Source organism: Phoca vitulina, unplaced genomic scaffold, assembly GCF_004348235.1.
Source record: "Phoca vitulina isolate PV1807 unplaced genomic scaffold, GSC_HSeal_1.0 scaffold8, whole genome shotgun sequence".
Taxonomy (NCBI): Eukaryota; Metazoa; Chordata; class Mammalia; order Carnivora; family Phocidae; genus Phoca; species Phoca vitulina.
Window position 1 is genome coordinate 33,545,040 of NW_022589711.1, and position 22,308 is coordinate 33,567,347.

Sequence of the window (22,308 nt, forward strand, 5' to 3'; positions counted from 1 at the left end):
AGTTGAGCCTGGAAGAAAAATAAGGCAAAAATAGCATTTGTGGAATAAAAATGCCCCATTGAATGAGAGTAGAAATACCATTTCCGTAACCCTCACAAAATGTCTTTTTTGCTCCCTGTAGTTGCTGTCTTTTGAATTTGATATGGCATTGGCCTCTAGAATGATCATTATCAAACAGTTTTCTCTTTATCCCTCATATGTATACAGCTGTTAGTTTTTCATAAGGGTTCTGTAATGTAGTTGGCAAAGTAGTAGTTACATTAGGACAGATGTGCTTTGGAAAGAAAAGAAATGCCTCTACTATTTTTTTTTAATTCACTAACTTTTTTTAGGATCATATTTTATTTTATTTAGATAATTTCCCTTTTGGTACAATCTGGTGTGTATTGGCTGAGTGGGATTTTCCATAAATTTTGCACATGCAGATGCACTAAATTGAGTGGCTGTCTAGCAGTGACAGGCGGGAAGATGTTCTACTGCATGTTCAGTTGTCCCCAGGAGCTTTCTGGGCTTGTTGCCATGATCCTGTAGCCTGTAATCTAGTTATTTATCTCCTCTTCCTTTGTAAATGTACAAATAACTCAATCACATTTTTTTTTTTTAATAAGTGTTTTACTGGTATTTGGCTGCTGAATCTGTGACTTGTCTGGTTGTATTTGTATCACAAAATATGAGCACACTTGAAATATTAAATAAAAAAGGAAATAAAAGAAGGCTTAGTCCTCTCAAACAAAGTAATATAAGATATAGTCTAGTTAAACTTCCATTTATACTCTTCTCCTGATATATAGTTAGCTTGAAGATATAGGTTGAAATCTACCAATAGGAGAAACACACAAGATTCCCTTAGCTATTTAGAAAGGGACAGTGCTCATTCAATGGGAGGCATGGTTTCATTCTGAGTTAATCTTTAGAACATTTGAAACATTTATTTACAATTTAATCCCATCAGGGGTGTTATCTTCCATATAAAAAGCACGTATAATATACTGTTATTTAAAAACCCATTTTAACTGAGAGAAAATTTGTTCTGGAGAATTAAGTGCTGTCAAAGATGCCTTTTTGGGTTTCAACCGAAGTACCTTGTATTTCTCAATATGATCTGTCTTTCTCCCACACTTTGTCCTGTATCTGCCACTATTGTTTGTCAGGTAAAATAACTAGAATGCATCTGTAATGCCAAAGGTTTTGTATACACCATCCTGTTCAATACTAGAAATTTTGTTCAGATCCCTAAGATTTACTATGAAAAAGGCATTCACAGGGCTTCTGTCTTGTAAAGCCTAAGTAAGCCTAAATCCATAAGATCACACTGAGGACATTTTAGAGAATGGAAAACTGGAAATATTTGGGTGCCTATCTCTTCTGAAACTTCTTTAGACTGTCTTCAAATACTTGAACATCTGAAGATAAGAATTGTGTTTATTTCATATATCTCAAATTAGTAGAAGTAAGGTCAGTGGAGAAAAGGAGATGATTTTTACTATATTAGCAGATATCCCATAAGGTGACCTTCATTAAGCATGACAAGCAGAATCTTGGGGAAGATGTCATAGATGGGACTCAAATACCAGATGAGATATTAGACCAGAGAACCATTAAAGCTCCTTAAAAATCTAAGATTCTATTATTAGAGTTCTTTAAGGACCAAGCCTCCAGTTTCCAAAACTCTGATCTGGTTACTGAATGGTTTCAGGTTGCCTTTCTTCCTCTGTGACACTTTTTACTGACTATTCATCATTCTTTATCAATAATCAGTACTATGATAGATTAGGATGTCTATAGAGGGAATCAGTGATGTTCAAAGGGATGAGAAAGTACTATGCCTTATGGTCCACCACTGATTGGATCCTATTCTTCAGTAAAAGCCACTCATTATCAATAACCTAAGAAAATAAGCATGTAACCCAACATGGAGGATTGGTTATATTTCATTTTAGGTTTAAGAATTGTTCCTTTGGTTTGATAATGTCTGTGTTTTCCCCGCCTGTAAGCCTTAATTAATTAATTAATTTATTTATTTATTTATTCATTTATTTTTGCCATTTGCTTTCTGAATAGATACAAGAAGGTGATTTTAATGACTTTTGAATCTAATTGCTCTGCTTATTATAAATAGAGAAGAAAAGTTTATTTATTTTTTTATTTTTTTTTTTTTTAAAGATTTTGTTTATTTATTTGACAGAGAGAGATACACAGCGAGAGAGAGAACACAAGCAGGGGGAGTGGGAGAGGGAGAAGCAGGCTTCCCACAGAGCAGGGAGCCCGATGCGGGGCTCGATCCCAGGACCCCGGGATCATGACCTGAGCCGAAGGCAGACGCTTAACGACTGAGCCACCCAGGCGCCACCAAGAAAAGTTTAATAATAGGTACATTACTCAGGGTTCTCCAGAGAAACAGAAGCAATAGGATGTATATATAGAGAGAGATAAAAAGAGAGAGAGAGATTTATTTAAGGAACTGGCAAAACATAAGGAACTGATTATGAATCCTGGTAAATCTGAAATCTGCAGTGTGGGCTGACAGGCTGGAAACCCAGAGAAGAGCTGATGTGGCAGTTCAGGTCCAAAGACCATCTGTCAGAGAATTCCTTCTTGCTAGAGGGAGGTCAGTATTTGGTTATATTTAGGCCTTCAACTGATTGGATGAGGCCCACCCATCTTACAGACAGCAGTCTGCTTTACTCAACTCCACTGATTTAAATGTTAATCTCATTTCAAAATACCTTCCAGAAACATACAGGTTAATATTCGACCAAATGTCTGGGCACTGTGGTCCAGCCAAATTGACACATAAAGTTAACCATCACTATGGGAATGTATCCATTGAGGTCTTCCACAGTTTGAATTTCTTTGTCAGGAAAATGATTCTTCATGATTTTTCTTTTTCTTTCTCCAGACTGTTTTAGTTGTAATTTTATGCATCATATTATTAGCATGTAAAAAGCTGCAATTCAGGTTTTTGTTTTATGAAATTACCACTGCCTTGTCACTGTTTTTGTTTTCTTTTTGTTTTTTGTTTTTTGGGGTTTTGGGGTTTTTTTGTTTTGTTTCTTCACTTTACAAATTGTAATAATTGGATAAGAACTTGCCCAGGTTTAAGAGAAACAGACTTAACTTTTAACCTTATCTAGGTACTTTCAACTACTTTATATAAGTAGTTGGGTTTTTCAGACCTGTGCTATTCAAAGTGCAGTCTGTGGATCATTGAGTAGCACTGGTTTAGACCTCTGGTGCTGACATTTAGAGTGAAGATTTTAAGACTTGGCATCTAATTATTTCTATTTGTTGGTTTGGTTACATGAAATTTCTGAAATCCTATTTCATACAGGTAAGTATTTGTAAATAGTAATGATTATTTATAGGTTAGATTATAATATCATTTAATTAAACTGATTTGGAACCTTGTAAGGATGCTAAGAAATATTTCATTTTCAAAGTTTAATCACTAGAAAATATCTGGCAATTATTCTAATTGCTTAGGTAAGTGGTCACTTTGGTAGACATTAACAAGCCCCTTACTTAGCAATGTGTCTTTATTATTTAGGAGAAAATAATTTTCAAGTGTATATTTTAACATTATGTGAGAGTCAATGATTTTATTTTTTTAAATTCTTAAATACTTAAGTACTTACCTCTGTGAGACATTATTCAGAAGTTAGAAGTTGGACACAATATGCAAAACAAAAATTAATTAAAATGGTTTATTCCTCTTTTCATTCAAAATATTCATGCTAGCACCTTCCTTTGGGTAGCAAATAACTTTATAAATTCTGGACCTCCCTTTCCACATCATTACAAATAAGTTAAGTGTTTGTTTAATTAATGATTAGTTTTAAGTAATTACTTCTTAACATTATTCAGTTCAACCTTCCTAGCCGTGAACAATGGCTCATCTATACCTTTCCTCAGATACAGTGGGATAAATGATATAATATTTCTAACATGTTTATATTATTTTATAGATAATGTTATGCTCCTGTGGTGTTTTTAACACAGTCCTCACAACAATATGACAAAGTCTGATTATTGCTTTTTTTATAAAGTCTAAAACTAAGGCTTAGACAACTAGGTTGAACACTACCGGGTAAATATTAAAATCCACATTTTATAAAAGCTAAAACTTGGTGACAGCTGGAATTGGCATTCAGAGACACATCTGGGTGATTCCACAGCTTTTGATTCTGCCAATACTCTTGATGCCTTTATCCACAGAATATTGAATGTGGCCATCTAAAGGCTCATTGCAATAAAAGAAGAAGCCTCACTTTGAGTAATAGTCTTTGGCTTCTAAATCTTGGCTAAAATGGAAAACCTTGCATAACTCCATGCATAAGAGCCACATCCAAGAAAACATATTAGGTTGTCTAAAAACAAACGAAAAAGATCACATTATGAAAGTCAGTTACATCCTGAAGCAAATGGTCTCATGATAATTTTGCATAAGTTTCTGTTTAATCATACTTTTTGAACCTAATTTGTTGCCTAATTATGTATTCCATCCACATTTATACTACCAGAATTACCTATGTAATACCTTAATTTTTTTCTAATATAGAAAACTAATAGTATTTTACTCTTTGATTGGCTTAGAATTCAAATGCTATTATATTGCTCCATTAAATACAGGAAAAATTCAGGAAGAAGAGGAAACTAAGAAATTTTGGTAATAATAGTTCACTTCCTTGAGGCTATACAGTCAAGAAATCCTACTTGGAAAATACGTAAATAATGGCATTGTTGAAGTTTGTCTCATAAATGTTAACTCCTCTGAACCTCTAGATTAAGACTTCATCTACCTGAGTAGCCAGAGAAAGATGCAAGCCTGGGAAAGAAAAAGAGAGGGAGAGAGACAGACAGAGACAGAGGGAGAGAGGGGGAAAGAGAGAGAGAGAGGTAGATTGAGATCATGGTACCCATGTGATGAGTAGTGCTGGCTATGTACTATGCTGAACTCAGGTGGGTAATGGGGATGTGGGGTGATGCATAACAACCATTTGGAACAGCCTATTCTACACATTAATCAGCTGTCTTCATGGTTCATAGTGATTGCTAAGAAAAAAGACCTACATTAAGAGGGTTAATGGGACGAGGTATAGTCTTGTGACTGTTATTGATATTCATCATCTGCCTTTTCCATCACTCAGATTTCACTCACCCAAACCCACATCAATTGATCGAAGTTATTTGCCTGGTGAAGAAATCCAGACTTTTATTGCTGATCCTTGATTGCCTTGACCTTGTCAGATTGCATTGACATGATTGCCCATTTACTTTTATCACTGGAAAAAAGGAAAAAATTGCATCAGTGAATCTACTTATTCCTACTCTTCCTTGCCTCTATTATGTAAGAAGAATATTAACTTATTTGTAAATATATATTTCTCTCTTTTATATATGTATCTGTATCACATGTATTTCATATCTACATGAAGATACATAGACATAAATATGTATGTATTAGTGTATATATTATATATATCAGTGTAATGTTATATATATATGTATCATCATATATATGATATACATATGAGATATATATACTGAACACACACACACACACACACACACACACAAGACAGGAGGTTTTACTTTGGTTTATTTCTCCCCCTATGTAAAACTAATGAACAAGTGTACTTCTCTACTTCCTGAGAGGAGTTTCCCCCACTGCTGTCCTTAGAGTATCTGTCTACCTACAAGTGAAGTTAAGTGAAACAGCAGTCTGTTTTATTCACACCAGCATATAGAGATGAACCAGGGCAGAATTGTATTATTCTCCATCCATTGCTTGAAGATACCTCACTACCACCCCTACCACCCCCCACCCTTTGAAGCCTTACTTGTAAGCTGAAGGTGGTACTGTAATATAATAATGGTGGATGGCATGGTTGGTTTGGGCCAACTATCCATGTAATTTACTTTTGGCTTCTGAACTCGCACAGGTTCCATGCCAGATGGGTCATTTCTAGCATATGACAGATCAGTGATACTCCTGCTCAACAATGTGAGTTGGAAGATACGACAATACCAGCTCACTGTGAACAGCTCTAGTTGGAGTCTCTTGACATCTCAGTCAGTTGCTGAGGCTCTGCTGTGCCCCAGGAACATAACAGGACCAGATTTTCAAGCAACTATTAAAAAAACCCAAAATTAAACCCAAACTTCTAAGAGTCTATGTTGCACATTTTGGGATTTGCTAGATACTCTACAAGTCATCCTTTTCTATGATAGGTACCTCTAGCTCAATTGAATCTACTGGATTATTTGATAGGATAGCTTGCACTGCAGCCTGATGCTGAGCCCTCTCTTGCTCTGGGCTCCACCTAAATCTGGAAGCCTTCTAAGTCACAGAGTGGGAATCAGAGCACTGGTCCTAAATGTGGTATATATTATCTAAAATCCAAAGAGGTATACCTGGAACTGCTGTTTTAGTCATAGGGGATACAGTGTGTGTCCATGGAGAGAACATCTTCCATATCTTTAAACCCTTAAAAATTCACTGATATGGTAGGCCCTGAATATTTTGGGGGTGTATCTTTAACCATCTGGACACACAATATGTCTTTCTAGGGTGTTGAGATTTCTTGTCACCCACTGCTCTCCTGGTCTAATTAACATGATATCACCAGTATAGTGAACAAATGTGATTTTCTGAAGACTCTCAGGACAATTGAGGTCCTTGCAGATCATATGTCACAAACAGCAGGAAACTTAATATGGCCCTGGGACATGGCAGTGAACTGTAAACTCACTTATAAAAACAAACTCCTTTACTCCTCTCTACTAATCAAGGTAGGAGGGAATGCACTTTCCATATCAGCAGTTACATACCAAGTTCCTATGCTATACTGATCAGCTTCAGTAAAGATATCACATCTTATACAGCAACTGTTATTGGGGCTACCGTTTATTAAGTCTATGGCCTACCCTTACCTTCTGTGATCTATCTGGTTTCTGCCACCCAGAGAAACATGGTAGATGCTGGGAATCTTAACCCATGTGCACTTTAATTCCTTGAGAGAGAACTGACCTGTGAAATTTACCCAAGATAGAATATTGATTGTAATTTATGATTTTAGGTGGGCCCAACATTTTACTCAGGCCTTCCTACAATGATGATTCTTACTCAAAAAGTCAGAGAAGTCTTTTTGACAAAAGGACTGCAGAGTGAATCCACGAACCTACTGGGCTTCCCATGAAAGGAACCTGGGCTAGGACTCTATTTACAATGGCTTTCATAAACCCCACTCTTACTGGAGGCTTTGATAGTCTCTCAGGTCTGGATATTTTTCTTTTTACAGTGTATACCTACTCTGATAAATGACTGCAGGTTTTATTGAGGGGAAATACTTGGGGAGTATTCATCATATAAAGTCATGGTGGCATTACAAGGTCCTACCTCAAGGAGACCTGGCCTCCCCTTCAATTGATGGGCTGTGTATATAACAACCAGGTCAGATCAGGAAACAGGGATCAGACTCTGAAGGATCAGACTTTTCCATTGCAGTATATGAAAGAAAATCCTCACCTTCAACCCCTAAATAATCTGAAACAAATAAACATAAAAGCTGAATTTATTGCTTACCAGGGATAGCTGGTCTTGGAAGGCACTGTGTCTCCAAACAATGATTTTATATAGGATTTGAGAAGCATAGAATTCAGGGATCAGCTACCATCCAGCCAAGGAAGCGTTTAGGGATTTGGTGGATTTTAGCATAACCACCAGAGCAGCCTGTACTGTCTGGCTTTAGGAAGCACAGGCTGCTACTGACTGGCTGAATTCAGAGACGTATGTACTGAGGCAAAGCTGTCACTGATCAATTGGGATGGGTTTTAACTGTCTAAAACAATAACCATTCATGGTGTGGCTGTAACTGGAAGAATTAATATTTTTCTTCAATGAAATTTCAGAATGGAACTTTGTTCTCAAGTAGCTGACAACAACCTTTTGCCATCACATCTTGTTTTTGTTTTTTTTTTCTGGATACATAAGCTAATGTATACACTAGTTGTCCATTTCTTTTGCCTCTATGAACACCATTAGCCATTGTCACAGACACCTATGGCCAAGATAGCCTGGTAATCTTGGTGCCTAATATGGCAATTACATCCACTTTGCTTTTGCTATTCTGTAATCTTATCATCCTGTTGACTCTAGTGTATTGAGTTCCATGGTAGCACTTGTTACTGTCAAACTTGGCCTCTATAGAATAGTCACTGCCAAGATTCTCAGGGATGCCAGTGAACTCCCTCACCAAGGAATTCCTCAAGGCCTTAATGAAAGGAGTTTCCTTTCGCCCTCTTAAGGAATATAGTCAAATGGTAGTTCTCCGTATTTGTGCAAAACTCTTCGTACATGCTTACATTGCTGCATCTTTTGACCTTTTTCTGAATACGTTGCCAGGGCAGTCCAAAATCTCTGCATTATTTATTATGACCATTGTTATTTCCAAGCTTTAAGAAGCCCTTATCAGGAGTATATCATGACAAGCTCCTAGAATGCTAAGTCCTGAATCATAGGCAAGTCATCTCATCTCTGTAGAGTCAGCTCTGCTCTCCCATGTATTCTGCTAGTTTCTGCAGGTGCATTTTAGTCAGGTTCTGCAGTTCTCCTTCTCAAAAAATGCTGAGCAATGGCACCCATACATTGGACTGGAGGTAAAGAGGAAAGGCAGGGGAGAGTCTTGGGTCATGTCTTGTCATGTCTTACATGAACAGCATGTTGTAAGACAGCTTCCAGAAGTAAAGTCCTTGCACAGTCTTTAGGAAAGTTAGACAACTCTAGCAAGGAATGGAAAGTGCTTCTTTGTACCCATAGGGTTTAGCTAATGTGAGGTTCAAGAATATGAGGCCCATCCACTCAAATGCCTCTATGCAAAGTCTCAATGGCTTCTTCCTTGTGAAGTTTTTGGCTTTAGGGAAGAAATTGTTTGACATTTGTGAAGGTACGAACTAGAGATATTTAAGAATATAATAGTAACAAGTTAGAGGTGTGTAAGATTGGGTGTGTGTGTAAAGAGAAGAGAATATTATTGATGCTGGAAATTTTTAGAAAGTGTAAGAAATAAGTGCTTAAATCATAAAGTAAAAGATGTATTTTAACAATATGAACAAACACACTTTCTTTCAAGGAAGTAGAAAAAACAAAAACAAAGAAGGCTTTGTCAGCAGTAAGGACTGAAGAACAAGGAAGATCGAAGAGTTTGACCCAAGAGGTCTGGATTGTCTCAACCAGGATGGCACTTAGCACTATAAAGGGAGAATATAGGATGAGGGATAGTATGCAAAAGTTCTGAAGTGATCTAAGTAATATGATAGGGAGACATTAAATTATAGAGTCATAAATCCATTATTCAGCCTACTACAGATAAAAACACCAAATGTTAATGAGGTTGCAAAAATAATTTGTTGTGAGTCTTACCACAATGATCTATTACCTAGATCAGTGTGTTTATGAAGTGAAATTAAAGAAAATAATGGAAGAATATAATTCAATGAAAAGAGACAAGCCATATGAGCATATTGGCTATTCAATTAATGATTGATACATTTTATTATTTCCATAGATTTTGAAAAGATGTTTATTAAAATTTGACATTTATTCTTGATTAAAACTCACAATAAAATGGGACTCCAGTGCGCTCGCTCTCTGTCTCTCTCTCTCTCTCTCTTACACACACACACACACACACACTCACACACCCCGAAACCCAGCATCATGCTTAATGGCAGGGCAGAGGTGGGGAAATAAATAGCATTCTCATCAAAGTTAAAAATAAAACAAGAATGTCCTTTGTCACAACCATTATTTACGATTGCTCAAGTGAATCCAAACAACACAAATCAGGTAGAATAAAGAAGTAAGAGGCATACAGTTGAAGATGAGACAAAATATTTGTAGATGACATATTTGTTTCCCTGGAAAAATCCAGAGAGTTAATTAGAGCATTATTATAAGTGTTGAGAAATTTTAGTAAGGTGTGTGAGTACAAGATTATTATTAAAGTGTTCTTTCATATTTATAGACAAAAGAAACAGTTTGAAAATCTAATGAAGAAAAGACTTTATGTTAGCATTGTATACTTAAAATACCTAGGAATATACTTAATATAAATGTGATGAATCTATATGAAGAAACTGTTTAAAACAAAGTGTTGCATATTTTAAACATACAAAAATAAGCAAAATAATGACTGGATCTCTATACACTCATCACCCAATCACAGCAATATTGTTTCACATATATTCCTATCCATATCATTTTGAACCATTCCAGAAATGAATAATTTCATCAACAAATATTTCTGTATATATTTCTTAAAATATGCAATTGTCCTTTAATTACTCCTAGTATCTTAATATCACCAAATATCCAATTGTCCTTCATAATATTCAATTTTATATGAATAAAGTCATATATATTATATATATATATACTTAAGGTATTTGTATACAGAATGCTACAAGTGTATTTGTTGAAACAACTAAAAATTGTGTTATTTGTCCTGTGTAGTTTCACATAGTGTAGTTTGACTTATTCCTTTGAATAAGGAATAAGTCAATATGTGCTATGGTGAGTGCTGTGAATTGTGTAAGACTGATGAATTGTGTAAGAACAAGGAAGAACAAGGAAGGTCGAAGAGTTTGACCCAAGAGGTCTGGATTGTCTCCTTTGTTTCCTATAAATTGGATCTGTAGCCTTGATCTGATTTGAGCTCAATTTTTTAGCAAGAATACTTTATAGGTAACGTAATGTTCTAACATCAGGAAACACATAATGTCTGGTTGTCTCCATTTTTGTAGTTAACGGCTGTTCATGCTCAATGACTAGGTTCATTCACTTAATAGGAATTGCAAAAGGGTGATGTTCTAAGTCTAACATTAATTCTTAATTTACTAGCTGAGATATTTCTATAAAGAGCAACTTTCCTCTTATCTGTGGCAGAATGTGTATAGGAAAACAGGATAAGGTTACATTTTTTTCTAGTTAGCAGTTTGTATTTTTTTCCTAGCATCTTCCAGTGGGAACCAATTAGATCTTTTAAAATAATATTTTATTAACTTGTGGACTGAATAATATATGATGTGTTGCATTTATTGTGGTTATTGTTAACATCAATGGCAGCCTCTTTATCAGGAAAAATAGAATTAGAATATCATATAATTATTTGTTTCATCCTACATTACCGGTAGAAGTTTCAAATAACACTAACAGCATCAATGACGCCACCATCAACAATGTGATTACAAAAACTTCCTTTCTTTAAAGTTCTTCTATCCTAATGCTATAATCCCTTGGGGTATGCAATCAAATTATAATGTTCTCTTAAGTCACTTGAAATAGATCCTCTGTATTGATATGCCATCAACTAGATACAAAATTATTATCTCTATTATATAAAATATGTTATTTTCAATTTTTTGAGATTTCTTTAATAAAAAAGGTAATTTTGTTTTGCTATTATATAAATATTTATAATTTCCAGAAATCAAATCTCTAAAGTAATGCATATTCTAAGAAATTTAAGTTCTCTATCTGCCTACTTTTTTTTTTAAAGTTTATTTATTTAAGTAATCTCCACACCCAACATGGGGCTCTAACTCACCAATCCTGAGATCAAGAGTCACGTGTTCTTCCAGCCGAGCTGGCCAGGCTCCCAGTTCTCTATCTGCCTCCTGTATTGAGTCAGCTCTCTTATAAATATCAATTTGAAAATTTTTTTGGCTTATTCCTCCATTGTTTTGTTAATAGAAGCATATATATATATATATATATATATATATATATATATATTTATCTTTCCCTATTTATCAAATAAATGACAGCATACCATATATACTTTGCTTAATCTTTTTTTTTAATTTAGTAATGCATTGTGGATATTATAAGATATAATTATATAGATATTTCTTATTCTTTATTATAACTGCATAGTGTACCACTGTGTGGACATACCATTGTTTATTCATCCAATATCTTAGAAATAGTGTTTTCAAATAGACCTCTTAAAATACATGTAGTTGCATGTAGTAGAATAGTGCTTTCCTTTCCTGTGCTGGGTACTGAGTTTGTTTTAATGTAGTCTAATTGTTTGGGCTTACAGTTAATAAGAATAAAAGTATCTTTTTTTTAATGTTAATCACCATACATTACATCATTAGTTTTTGATGTAGTGTTCCATGATTCATTGTTTGTGTATAGCACCCAGTGCTCCATGCAGTACGTGCCCTCTTTAATACCCATCACCAAGCTAACCCATCCCCCCACCCCCCTCCCCTCTAGGACCCTCAGTTTGTTTCTCAGAGTCCATAGTCTCTCATGGTTCGTCTCCCCCTCTGATTCCCCCGCCTTCATTTTTCCTTCCTACTATCTTCTTTTTTTTTTTTTTTTTTTAACATGTAATGTATTATTTGTTTCAGAGGTACAGGTCTGTGATTCATCAGTCTTACACAATTCACAGCACTCACCATAGCACATACCCTCCCCAATGTCCATCACCCAGCCACCCCATCCCTCCCACCCCCCACACTCCAGCAACCCTGTTTCTTTCCTGAGATTAAGAATTCCTCATATCAGTGAGATCATATGATACTTGTCTTTCTGATTGACTTATTTCACTTAGCATAATACCCTCTAGTTCCATCCACGTCGTTGCAAATGGCAAGATTTCATGTTTTTGATGGCAGCATAATATTCCATTGTATATATATATATACCATATCTTCTTTTTTTTTTTTTTATTTTTTTATTTTATTTTATTTTATTTTATTTTATTTTTTTATACCACATCTTCTTTATGCATTCATCTGTTGATGGACATCTTGGCTCTTTCCATAGTTTGGCTATTGTGGACATTGCAGCTATAAACATTGGGGTGCATGTACCCCTTCAGATCACTACATTTGTATCTTTGGGGAAAACACCCCGTAGTGCAATTGCTGGATCGTAGGGTAGTTCTATTTTCAACTTTTTGAGGAACTTCCATACTGTTTTCCAGAGTGGCTGCACCAGCTTGCATTCCCACCAACAGTGTAGGAGGGTTCCCCTTTCTCTGCATCCTCGCCAACATCTGTCATTTCTTGACTTGTTAATTTTAGCCATTCTCAGTCAGAATATTCTAAAGCCAATGAATCACCATGTTGACTGGGTGCAGAGTTAATATTCTGTGCTGAAGTAAGCTCTATTTTTAAAATGACAATTAGGGCACCTGGGTGGCCCAGTCGGTTAATGGTCCAACTCTTGGTTTTGGCTCAGGTCATGATCTCATGGGTCGTGAGATTGAGCCCCACCTCGGGCTTTGCCACCCCCCACTTGTGCTCAATCTCTCTAAAAAACAAAAAACAATCATATATGCATTTCACTGTCACTGTAGTATGATTTGTTGATTATTTACAAGTTTCATTGTGTTGAAGTTGTTGTAATATAAGGGAGAATTCTCTTTCTTGGAATGTGTGTGTGTGTGTCTGTGCACATTTTGTTGCTAATTATGTTGCAGAGTGTTTGAACATTTCCAATCACTGTTGTAGCTGCTTAGACACCATGACATCATTTTAAGTATTTTTTAAACATTGTTTGGCATTTTACATTAATTTATAATACTGAAATACATCATATTTTAATATATTTAGAACAGAACACACCATTTTAACACAAAATCTTTCTTCCACCATTTATTATTATTACTCTAAGTGAGGACTGTGTTATTGGCCTACTATATACCTATTCTTAAGAAACTTAACTTTAAGATCATGAAAGAACAGGTTCTTCTTCAAAATTAGAAAGAATTTGCTTTTGAGATTGTTATCCCAATTTGCCAAAGAACAGGGCATAAGATACAAAGAGAAAAAATTCTTTAGAATCAGTGTTGCTAGATATATTCATTTTCATTTATCCAATTACTAAAAAGAAATAATTCTTTAGTAAAGCAAAAAAAAAAAAAATGTTATTGGAGACTTCTTTTGTGAAGGCCTCAATACTGCATATGCTAATAGTAACTATTATTTAATATCCACTGAGCTCGACTTGTATTCATACACTAACTTAATCCCAGCAGCCCTTCATGGTATTATATTTCCATTTTATAGATGAAGAAATTGAGGTTCAGAGCCATAAAGGTAAAAATACAAATGAGAATTGTAAATTGATTAAAAAGAGAGTTTATATTTAAGTTAGATTTTCTGGGGATGCTTGGGTGGCTCAGTTGTTAACCGTCTGCCTTCGGCTCAGGTCATGATCTCAGGGTCCTGGGATCAAGCCCTGCATCGGGCTCCCTCTCCGTGGGAAGCTGGCTTCTCCCTCTCCCACTCCCCCTCCTTGTGTTCCTTCTCTCGCTCTCGCTCTCTCTGTCAAATAAATAAATAAAATATTAAAAAAATAAATTAGATTTTCTTTTTCCTGTTCCAATTGGAGTTTTTCCTTCTCTTTCAGTATAATAGGTGCTAAATTAGGAGCAGAAGGTCAATAAAATCAGAAAGATTTAACATATAAAAAAATAGACAAGCATTTGAGTCTTGACATTAGAAATAATTCTCTCACAAGAAACAAAATACAGTATTCAGTTTATTCACATGGCTTTCAAAGAGCCATTGCAGGATCTAACAAAGGAATTTCATAATGTCATGAGTTTCACCCCCCACAGAAGAGTAAGAGCCTGGAAAACTAAGTGGCTTTGGAAGTAAATGAAATAATAAGGATGAGATAGTCTTAGAATTGTAGTGATGGAAGAATGTCAGAAGCACTGTCAGCATTTGGACTTTGCAAGCTGTGCTGTCTCCTCTGCAAGCATCCAGAATGGCCAGAAGCCACAGGTGTGGTTGGTTGTGTGCACTGAAGGATACTGAAGGATACTTTGTTGCTGTGCTTGAATGGGACAAAGACCTCACCTGTTCACCTTGGATGGAGAACATGTAGCATGGTGTCTGCCACTGAAGTAAGTGTTTATTCAGCAAACACATACCCCAAATGAATAACAACAGGAGCAAATAATGACAAAATCATTGACTGAATATTTTCTTAATGATCATTTTTACAAAAAGCAAGTAGAACAATGGGCTCCTCTAAACTCTAAAAAGCTTTAAACAGTGAAAACTTTTTTGTGTTATAAAGTGCCCTTAGGTATATCACAAGAGTTGACATCTATATGCTTCTGTATGTTATGGCAGCCTAAGTATATTCTTTGAATAATCTGAATACAGCTTTTTCTAAATAGGCAGCATGTTAGGACAGAGAGACCTATTTCTGAAATAGGGGTTCTGGAATATAATATATGAACACTTAATACCTAGTTAGAGATAGTTACTATATGTAAGCATTAACTACTATTAGTAGCATTTATATGTATCCCTTTTTTATTACTTATAAAGGGGCTCAGGAACTGCAATCTATAGAAATAAGTTATGCTTTGTATGGCTAGTCTCACTAGATTTGAATTAATTTTATTTTTACTTTTTAATATGATACCACATTTTGTCAGATTTACTTCTGAGAAGTTTGTATGTATGATCCTCAAATGGAAGTTTATGTGTATGATCCTCAAAGGGGGCTAGGAGGGCTAAATTCAGTGTTGATTTGTCTGCACTTAATCTGGGTGATACTAATGTATCCTTGAAATATGTAACCTGATGAAGAGATTTTTGGAGATTCTTAGAGTGGAGAGGAACTGGGATTAAATCCAGATGGAGCCTGGCACCTAAAAATGAATGAAGTTAGAAATACTTGAAGGTCAAATGTTTTTGATTGTCTCAGAAGCCACTGGAGTTTTCTGAACAAATGGACAGGATGAATTCTGGATGGAAGAGTATGTGATTTTCCAGATTTATTGAGGTAAGTGATACACCTCTGTTTTTACATTGATTATTTTACATGTGTAATAGAATGACATTTTTGAAGTTTAAGTGAAGTATTTTTTCCTTTTTTTTTTTGGCTCATTGAACTCTGATTAACTTAAGCGGATGTCCATGTTCAGTGATGGCATGATACAGCAAAAATCAGAGAATTAAAAATTCTAAGAATTCAGTGAAATGGGAAGGACTTGTGTACATAGACAATTGCTGGGAGAGAATACATGGAAAGAGAAAAAAGATTCTCGGGGTGCCTCGGTGGCTCAGTTGTTAAGCATCTGCCTTCCCCTTGGGTCGTGATCCTAGTGTCCTAGGATCGAGCCCCACATCAGGCTCCTTGCTCAGCGGGAAGCCTGCTTCTCCCTCTCCCACTCCCCCTGCTTGTGTTCCTTCTCTTGCTGTGTCTCTGTCAAATAAATAAATAGAATCTTAAAAAAAAAAAAATTCTCACACTGGAGTAGAGGGTCATCCTGGACTTAGAGAGGTTGGGAGAAAATAATGGAAATGTGGACCTAGTGACAAGACAGTCCCAGAATGAGGGACCAGATGTGGAGGTACCAAGTGTTCTAGAAAGAATCAGCATTCAGAGTACTCCCAGCCATTAGCAGCCACTTGAGGAAATCCCATCTATTACCCACACCTGGATTTAAATTCTCCAGTTCTCCTTGCAGAATTCCTAGGCAATAATCATAGGACCCCAAATAACACCCATGCCAACAATTAAATATCCTTTTACTCTCCACTGGCAGAGAAGACTTCCCTAGGCAGTGGCCAGGATGCTTTCTTTAGACTATCCAGGAACAATGAAGCCATGTGCTCTCCTTATACCCTCACTGACTTACTCTGTGTACAAAGCTTCCTTCCAATTTCCCAGACCATGGGAAAACTCTGTGATGGAAAGCAGTACCCTGCATCTTGTCAAAGAAAAATTGTGCTGGACAGAGTTAAATAAGCAAGAAATACTTTATTCAAAACTATTGCAATAGGAGTCAATACTATTGAAAGAGGGGAGAGATTGAATTCAGTTCAAAATAAAAGAGGGACCAAGCATAAAAAGAACAAAAGCTTGCCATTTGCAACAACATGGATGGATCTACAGAGTATGGTGCTAAGTGAAATAAGTGAGTCAGAAAAAGACCAATGCCATATGATTCAACTCATATGTGGAATTTAAGAAACAAAATATGAACAAAGGGAAAGAGACAAACTAAAAAACAGACTCTTAACTATAGAGAACAAACAGATGGTTACCAGAGGGGAGGTGGGTGGGAGGATGGATGAAATAGGTGAACTGTAATAAGAGTACACTTAACCATGATGACCACTGAGTAACGTGTAGAAGTGTTGAATCACTTACATTGTATGTACCTGAAACTAATATAAGACTGTATGTTGACCTGGCAGCCGCAGGCTCTGGCAAACTGACTAACAGCATCAAGCCCTCGCAGGCTTTCACAGCTATCTGGCCATCCTGTGGGAAAACACACAGACCCCTTCAATTCTTGAATTAGATGTATGTCAAGTTGTTTGGAAAAAAAATTCAACTTAAAAAGATGTAATGTTTTAGGGGAAGAGCAAGATGGTGGAGGGGTAGGAGACCTAAATTTCATCTGGTCCCAGGAATTCAGTTAGATAGGGATCAGACCATTCTGAACACCTATGAACTAACAGGAGATTGAAGAAAAGAATAGCAGCAACTCTGTGAACAGAAAAACGACCACGTCTGGAAGGTAGGACGTACGGAGAAGTGAATCCGAGGCGATATTCGGGAATATAGACGGTGGGGGGAGGGGGCATCCGTAGGCCGCTTCTGGCAAGTGATAGAGCAGCAGAGCACAAAATCGGAACTTTTAGAAGTCGGCTCCGCTGAGGGAAGTCGCTCCAGTGGCTAAGCAGGGAGTGGAACCCTCACTGGGACAGTGTGGTCTCAGGACCCTCGGGGTCACAGAAAGACTGGGGGTGCCTGAGTGTGGCAGAGCTCCCAGGTATCGGAGCAGGGAAGCCCACTGCAAAGACTGAGCCAAGGAGTGGGCTCTCAGCTCAGGGTTGCCATAAACCGTGATCCGCAGCACAGTTGGGCCACTGATCTTCCAGCAGTGACCCAACAAGCGGCAGATCCGGGGAGACTCCCCTTCTTCCCCCAGGAGGAGCATCGTGGGAGCGCACTGCAGGGATCTGCTGGGTTTGGAGACTCCACACAGAGTCGGGTGCCAGAGATAGAAATGCTCGGTCACAGGCCAGGTGAGCACAGAGTGCAGCTGGAGACCGGGGAGACAGGAGTGATTGACTGCTTTTCTCTGGGGGCTCACTGAGGAGTGGGGCGGAGATTGGGAGGCCGCCATTTTCACTCTCATCCTCCAAAGCTGTACCGAAGGCTTGCAGGGAACAAAAGCTCCCGAGAGCAAACCCGAGCAGATTACTTAGCCCACCCTGGCAAGGGAGGGGCAATTCTGCCTCTAGCAAAGACATTTGAGAATCATGGCAACAGGCCTTTCCCCCAGAAGATCAGCAAGAGCAGCCAGCCAAAGCCAAGTTTACCAATCAATGAGAACGGCAGAACTCCCATGCTAGGGGAATACTGCACATAGAATTCATGGCTTTTTTTCCCATGATTCTTTAGTCTTTCAAAGTTAATTTTTTTTAACTTTCTTTTTCTTTTTCTTTTTTTTTGAATTTTTCTTTTTCCCTTTTTCAACCAACATCTTATCAATCCCTTTTTTAAAAAAATCTTTTTTATTTTTCATTTTTAGAGTCATGTTCTGTCCCTTAGTAGTAGTTAACCTTATTTTTGGTATATACATATATATATATATATTTGGTATATATATATATATATAAGTTGTTCTCTCTTTAAAATTTTGGGATACAGTTTCTTCTAACAGACCAAAATATACCCTAAATCTCTAGTGTATGGCTTTGTTCTAGTCTCCTGCCTGATCACATTCTCTCCCCCCCCCTTTTTTTTTTAAATCCTCTTCTTTCTTTTTTCTTATCTTATCAATTCCTTTTATAAAATCATAATTTTCATCTTTACAGTCATATCCCATCCCTTCATCGTATTTGCCCTTATTTTGGTACATATATAAGTTTTTCTTTCTTTAAAATTTTGGGAGGCACATTCTTCTAACAGACCAAATATGCCCCAAATCTAGTGTGTGGCACTGATCTATGCATCAGCCTGATCATATTTGATCACATTCTGGTTTTTTTTGTTTGTTTTTATCTTTTTCTTTTTCTTTTTTTTCTCTTTATTCTTTCTTTCCCTTTCTTTTACCCCGGTTTCAAGTCTCTTCTGATTTGTTTAGTGTATATTTTTCTGGGATCGTGGTTACCCTGTTAGCATTTTGTTCTCTCATTCATCTATTCTCCTCTGGACAAAATGACAAGATGGGAAAAATCACCTCAAAAAAAAGAACAAGAGGCAATACTGACTGCCAGGGACCTAATCAATATGGACATTAGTAAGATGTCGGAACTGGAGTTCAGAATGATGATTTTAAAGATACTAGCTGGGCTTGAAAAAAGCATGGAAGATAGAGAAACCCTTTCTGGAGAAATAAGAGAACTAAAATCTAACCAAGTCAAAATCAAAAAGGCTATTAATGAGGTGCAATCAAAAATGGAGTCTCTAGGGGTGCCTGGGTGGCTCAGTCGTTAAGCATCTGCCTTCGGCTCAGGTCATGATCCCAGGGTCCTGGGATCGAGCCCTGCATCGGCCTCCCTGCTTGGCGGGAAGCCTGCTTCTCCCTCTCCCACTCCCCCTGCTGTGTTCCGTCTCTCGCTTTGTCTCTCTCTGTCAAATAAATAAATAAAATTCTTAAAAAAAAAAAAAAAATGGAGTCTCTAACTGCTAGGATAAATGAGGCAGAAGAGAGAATTAGCGATGTAGAAGACCAAATGATGGAAAATAAAGAAGCTGAGAAAAAGAGAGAGAAACAACTACTGGATCACAAGGGCAGAATTCGAGATAAGTGATACCATAAGATGAAATAATATTAGAATAATTGGGATCCCAGAAGAAGAAGAAAGAGAGAGAGGGGCAGAAGGTATATTGGAGCAAATTATAGCAGAGAACTTTCCTAATTTGGGGAAGGACACAGGCATCAAAATCCAGGAGGCACAGAGAACCCCCCCTCAAAATCAAAAATAGGTCAACACCCCGACATCTAACAGTAAAACTTACGAGTCTCAGAGACAAAGAGAAAATCCTGAAAGCAGCTCGGGAGAAGAGATCTGTAACCTACAATGGTAGAAACATTAGATTGGCAACAGACCTATCCACAGAGACCTGGCAGGCCAGAAAGGACTGGCATGATATATTCAGAGCACTAAATGAGAAAAATATGCAGCCAAGAATACTATATCCAGCTAGGCTGTCATTGAAAATAGAAGGAGAGATAAAAAGCTTCCAGGACAAACACAAACTAAAGGAATTTGCAAACACAAAATCAGCCCTACAAGAAATATTGAAAGGGATCCTCTTAAGCAAAGAGAGAGCCTAAAAGTAACATAGACCAAAAAGGAACACAGACAATATACAGTAACAGTCACCTTACAGGCAATATAATGGCACTAAATTCATATCTTTCAGTAGTTACCCTGAATGTAAATGGGCTAAATGCCCCAATCAAAAGACACAGGGTATCAGATTGGATAAAAAAACAGGACCCATCGATATGCTGTCTGCAAGAGACTCATTTTAGACCCAAAGACAACCCTAGATTGAAAGCGAGGGGGTGGAAAACCATTTACCATGCTAATGGACACCAAAAGAAACCTGGGGTGGCAATCCTTATATCAGACAAATTAGATTTTAAACCAAAGACTATAATAAGAGATGAGGAAGGACACTATATCATACTTAAAGTGTCTATCCAACAAGAAGATCTCACAATTGTAAATATCTATGCCCCTAACATGGGAGCAGCCAATTATATAAGCAATTAATAGCAAAAGCAAAGAAACACATTGACAATAATACAATAATAGTGGGGGACTTTAACACCCCCCTCACTAAAATGGACAGATCATCTAAGCAAAAGATCAACAAGGAAATAAAGACTTTAAATGACACACTGGACCAAATGGACTTCACAGATATATTCAGAGCATTCCATCCCAAAGCAACAGAATACACATTCTTCTCTAGTGCCCATAAAACATTCTCCAGAATAGATCACACCCTAGGTCACAAATCAGGTCTCAACCAGTACCAAAAGATTGGAATCATTCCCTGCATATTTTCAGACCACAATGCTTTGAAACTAGAACTCAATCACAAGAGGAAAGTCAGAAAGAACTCAAATATGTGGAAGGTAAAGAGCATCCTACTAAAGAATGAATGGGTCAACCAGGAAATTAAAGAAGAATTTAAAAAATTCATGGAAACAAATGAAAATGAAAACACAACTGTTCAAAATCTTTGGGATGCAGCAAAGGCAGTCCTAAGAGGAAAGTATATACCAATACAAGCCTTTCTCAAGAAACAAGAAAGGTCTCAAATACACAACCTAACCCTACACCTAAAGGAGCTGGAGAAAGAACAGCAAATAAAGCCTAAACCCAGCAGGAGAAGAGAAATAATAAAGATCAGAGCAGAAATCAATGAAATAGAAACCAAAAGAACAGTAGAACAGATCAACGAAACTAGGAGCTGGTTCTTTGAAAGAATTAACAAGATTGATAAACCCCTGGCCAGACTTATCAAAAAGAAAAGAGAAATGACCCAAATAAATAAAATCATGAATGAAAGAGGAGAGATCACAATCAACACCAAAGAAATACAAACAATTATAAGGACATATTATGAGCAACTATATGCCAGCAAATTAGATAATCTGGAAGAAATGGATGCATTCCTAGAGATGTATCAACTACCAAAACTGAACCAGGAATAAATAGAAAACCTGAACAGACCTATAACCACTAAGGAAATTGAAGTAGTCATCAAAAATCTCCCAACAAAGAAAAGCCCAGGGCCAGATGGCTTCCCAGGGGAATTCTACCAAACATTTAAAGAAGAATTAATACCTATTCTGAAACTGTTCCAAAAAATAGAAATGGAAGGAAAACTTCCAAACTCGTTTTATGAGGCCACCATTACCTTGATCCCCAACCCAGACAAGACCCCATCAAAAAGGAGCATTACAGACCAATATCCCTGATGAACATGGATACAAAAATTCTCACCAAAATACTAGCCAATAGGATCCAACAGTACATTAAAAGGATTATTCACCATGACCAAGTGGGATTTATTCCTGGGCTGCAAGGTTGGTTCAACATCCACAAATCAATCAATGTGATACAATACATTAATAAAAGAAAGAATAAGAACCATATGATCCTCTCAATAGATGCAGAAAAAGCATTTGACAAAGTACAGCATCCTTTCTTGATCAAAACTCTTCAGAGTATAGGGATAGAGGGTACATACCTCAATATCATAAAAGCCATCTATGAAAAACC

General features: G+C 36.9%; 1 protein-coding gene across 7 annotated transcripts in view; it reads left to right on the forward strand.

The window, feature by feature from the left end:
- The window catches only part of LOC116633800 (glutamate-rich protein 2-like), a 497,520-nt gene that overhangs the window by 336,705 nt on the left and 138,507 nt on the right, over nt 1-22,308 (forward strand). For 5 of the 7 annotated variants that reach the window (XR_004299784.1, XR_004299785.1, XR_004299786.1 and 2 more), the window contains one exon: nt 14,784-15,823. The exons of 1 other annotated variant lie outside the window; for it this stretch is intronic. The gene's annotated coding sequence lies outside the window, so the exon portion shown is untranslated. The remainder of the gene's footprint in view (nt 1-14,783; nt 15,824-22,308) is intronic. One more of the 7 variants, XM_032406504.1, reaches the window with a different exon arrangement.